We start from the raw sequence: 5,000 nt of genomic DNA, 5'->3' as shown, positions 1-5,000 counted from the left end.
ACCATTACTCATCTTTGATTTCTCTTGGGACGACTACAATACCCAGGAGAAATTAGAAGCAAGGGTTAGGCAAAATTTTGGAGTGTAAGCAAGGTGCATAATGGTCTAAGAGAAAATGGTGAATTTATTGATATCTTTGTTGAGGTTTACAAGGTACACTGTACCTTGACTGTTTGTTTTCTTGGCTCCCAGCTTGATACTGGTAGCAGTGGTGCAAGCAGGTTTTTTTGCTTTAGCTTCTTTCCTTTGATTCTTATCCCTTGCTGTTCATCCCTTCATTTTCACTTTCAGAAAGTAACTCTTTAGCACCTAAACACCTTTTTTTCCAAAATGGTCGGCATTTAGATATTCTTTTGTTTTTTTATTCAAATTAGACCTTGATGCCTGGTTGAAGGCAAAATATTCTTTTGAATTTTAAGGTTAAGAATGAGGCATTAAGGGCTAGTTTGAATTAAAACAAAAGAATATTTAAATGGCGTCCACTTTGGAAAAAGGTGTATGGTTAAAGAGTTTTTAAGTTATATGTATATGTCATAGGTTGTCATTTCAATCCTGAGCTAATTATATATTGTTTGCAGGTTCCCTTCCAAGAGTTGGATTGTTATACACTGTACAACTGGAATCATGCTAATCACATGTTGCTTTAGCTGAGGTCACAAAATACCTGTACGTTTGGTTTTCTTGCCTCCCTGGGAACTTTTTTTTTTTGGCGGATGATGCATGTTTTCTGTAGTGTTTTAACGGGTTAACTCACACACAAAGTTCGCCATCAAATCCTCCTTTATTTATTCTCCTTTCCCACCACTCTACATTCCCGGATGTACTAGTGCCAGTACACCACAATTATTCTTTTTGCGCAACTACAACCTTGTAGATAGAATTTTTTAATTACATGAACGACAAAACTTTATAAATAATTTGCACACTGGACCTAGACCAAATACACCAATCTCCACAAAAGTCATGATTCTGGCAATCAAAGATGGGCAATCTAAAACAGTTTCTTGAAAGTCGATAAACAACATATTCAGCCAGCTTTCTAGGACGCTGTCTAATTCGTCCAGAACAACATGATATGTTTGCAGGCATAGCGACCCGAGGTGCATGTTCCTGATGTGGTTGGTGATCCATATATTCCGGCGATGGAGCTTCATCAGGTAGTTCTGATTTTGGTTCTGAATTACCCACAATGTCAGGCATTTCTGGCATGTACTAAAACCAGGAACACCGGAACACACCTGTTCACTGAACTAAATTTGACGGTGTTGTTTTATTTTCCTATTGCAGACCATGTAGAAAATGAAATGTCAGTGTAATTTGTTTACCCACGTAACGCAAAAATGCTTAGAAGCAGGCGCTAAAACGAAAAAAAAGTAAAAAGAAAGGACGAAGAAATGAAAAATAAGAATGAAGTAAATTAATAAGAAAGAAAGAAGCAGTTAGAGGTACAGGAAGGAACAGATAATGAAACAAAAGGTAAACCCCCCCCCCCCCCCCCCCCCCGATCTCAGACGCAAACTTCCACTCCCGTAGAAGGAAGTTTAGTTTTTAAAGAACGTTTCACTTTTTCCAATTACAAGCCCTCGTTGTTAGCCTTTTTGACTGTTTTAAGAGGCCAAAGGGGACTTAGAACAAATTTTCAAGCTCACTGCTTACATTATAAATGCAATATAGATTTCAGCGGTTATACACCAAACTGAACATCATGCACTTCGGGTATGAACGCAAAGATCATAGCTTCACTTGATTTCATATCCACAACTCATATATGATTCGTTTCATATACCATTTCATCATTGATTTATTCCTCACGGGACCATTAGAACCCACAAGTGACCAACTCCCAACGTCAGTGGCTTCATGGCTGAGTTGGCTAGAGCATCGCACTGGAATCGCGAGGTTACGGGTTCAAACCCCATAGAAGTCCTGAATTTTTCAGGCTTTTCTGCGCAATTGTATAAATTGCGTTCATAACTGCAAAGATCATAGCTTCACTTGACTTTTAATAGTGCTGGTTTGTGTTCTGACATAGGGTTTTTCTGCTTGCTTACTGTTGCAATGTTGCCTTACTGTAAATCTGTGCTCTTCACCAGTGAACTGGTATTCCACTTTCATGATTTTTCGTCTATTGCCTTTGCTGTCTGTAGGTAGTAAGTAAAAGGAACATTAACATAGGTAACAATTTGGTATAAAATCAAACTACAAAAAATCAGCAAATTGTGTGGCATCTTTTGTGATACCAGAACACCAAGTTACATTGTAGGTCAGAGCACAGCACTTTCCATATCCTGATTACTATGAATGCACAATTTGATCTCATATTCGTTTAATTTATAAGGAGCCCTAAGCTCTTTTGTGCTATGTGGTTAAACTTATTACACTGACATTTCATATTTTACATGGTCTGTAATAGGAAAACAAAACAACACCGTCAAATTTAGTTTGGTGAACCAGGGTTTTTCGGGTGTTCCGGAGTGTTCCAGGTTTTAGTACATGCTGGAATTTCCAGGGGCTTAACGTGTTGCGCATTTCTTTTGTCTTCCACTCCTTGACGGGACTGCAGGACAATCTGGTCACCATGACGACCTGTGAGTTTATATGGGGATAACTTGCTCTCCTTCTTCCTTTCCAGCAACACAGTGTCCCCTACATTCACATTTCTGTCTTTAGCAGGATTTTTTTGTGAGCATAATCTTTGGCCAGCTGTTTCTTTTCCACATCTCAGTCTCTCACTTGTTGGTACACCACCTTATTCTGTTTTTCATCAACTTCCTTGACCTCCAGTAGCTTGGTTGTCAACTTCCTCTTGAAAAGCAGTTCCAGTGGGCTGACTCCAGTGGTAGTGCAGTTGGTCGATTGGTAAGCAAGTAAGAACTTTTTGGGCTCAGCATGCCAGTTTTTTCCTTCAGCTTGGAAACTTGCATTGCCTCTAGAAAAGATCGATTTTCTTGATCAGCCTCCCCATATGGCATTGGCCCTTGGCCACAATGGTGCACTGTAGTGGTGGGCAATGCCCATTTCTTCTAAGTATTTCTTCATCTCCTCAGACACAAGGTTAGGTCCATTGTCAATTCTCAGACCAACCAGCTCCCCTTATCAAGCAAGTTGATTGCCTAGACACTTGATCATCTTGGCACTTGTTGTAGAACTAATGACATCTACAACCTCTAACAAATATTCTCTTCCAGGCAAAGGACCAAGCAAGGCAAGGTGTCCCGAAGTTGTACGGCGCACGAAAGCACTCACGATGTACAGACAATTCCCGGTTTAATAACGAAAATGAAACAAAAGGTACCAAATAACTGGTCTCACGATCCTCGTGTTGTTTGCGTTGTGTCTCCTCAAAAACCTTCCTATTTCACAATACTTCTCTGTCTCCTATTTCACTTGTCAATCATCTGAATACTAAATGTGACATCCGGTTGTAACGCTAGGCAGTCACGATAGTTCCAGTCACTCTCCCCTGAAAATTGAGTGTCACTAAATTTTCACTCAATCACGATCAATGTCACTTAAAGGCGAAACTAATCAAAGTTCAATAATCTGCGGCCATCAATCTGATTTTAGCTCCTGCGTCTACTGCTGCCCTTCTTCTCTCAATGGTTCTGCCTTGTACTGCTAACTCCTCTGTGTTCCCTTCATGTCCCAGTCGGCTTCGTATTTCAAGGGGACATACAAGCTGCAGTGGCCGCTGGATTTGATTTCCCTTGTGCAGTAAACCAACTCCTCTAATGTGTCTAAGGACACGACCTTATTTCCATTCTCCTCTGTTCTTCTCATCACCGATGATAAGTATGATCTCTCCGATTTCTGGGTAATCATACTCGCCTCTCTTGATTTGGTGAATTTCCATGAGGCCGTGGACATACTCCTTCTTCCACCTCTGCCACACATATTGCCTTTTCTCATTCAATCACGCATGTAACTTGGTGACTTTATCTCCGTCCAACTCTATGTCTTCTATGGTATACGCCTCTTGCCCCCACATGATTGCGTTGGGCGTCAGCACTTGTTCCTCTCCTGCTTCGCTTTAATGCTTTAACGCTTTAATGCTCGCGTCTGATGCTGGGATGTTGGACTCCCACTTGTGTACTGGGAACCTGCGGTCTTCAAGAATCTTAGTTGCTTCCTGTTTGAACTTCTTTAGTTCCTCCACGCCATTTCCGGTTTTCATGAGATTGTCCACATAAGTGTTTTCTTTCAGCGCTTGGACAGTATCTTGTAACTCTAGTGATTGCTTGTTGAAATGATACTGGAGGGTAGCCCCGAGCATGAAGGGACTAGCTTCTGCTCCGAAGGGCACTCTTGCGAAACGCAAATGTTCCTCTTTGCCGTTTATGTTGAACAAGAAGCGAAACGCATCTCTGTCCTCATCTTTGATTGTAATTTGTAGGAATGCCTTTTGAAGATCCGCCAGCAGTATGTCGGTTGACATTCGCGCTCTAATCATGATGTTCCACGGCAGCGGATGTAGGGGTGGGCCGGTGTGCATGCACTCATTCACACTGTTGGCAAGTGGATGGGGCTTCGCGTTAGCGTCGAACACCATTCTCACCTTCGTTGTAGTAGCGCTCTTTCTCACCACTGGCTTGTGGGGCATGTAAAATACACGTTCACCCGTTGTCTGCTCTGGTACTTTCTCGATAATGCCCTGTTCGATCTGCTCGTGGACTATGTTGTCATACTCAATTTTCAGCTTCTCGTTTCTCCTCAGTTTTCGCTCGACATTGTGAACGCGTCTCCTGCTGGGCTCCTCATTTGTATTTGAGAGCTTGGCGGCTGGAATCCACGGCACGCCCACCTCGTATCTGCCATTACTTCTCTTCGATATGCTCTCTTGAAATTCCTTGTAGACATCTAGCTGATCGCCTTCCCCTCTGTCCTCTACTCCCAAAACGTCGAGCGAGTATAGTCTCTCTTACGTACATGCATTTGCTGTCTGCGTATTCTTTACCACCATGAACAATCCAACTGAATGTGGTTCCCTCAACGATTCGATC

This window comes from Montipora capricornis, chromosome 6 (assembly GCF_036669925.1).
Source record: "Montipora capricornis isolate CH-2021 chromosome 6, ASM3666992v2, whole genome shotgun sequence".
NCBI lineage: Eukaryota > Metazoa > Cnidaria > Anthozoa > Scleractinia > Acroporidae > Montipora > Montipora capricornis.
Note: the sequence above shows the minus strand (reverse complement) of the source record.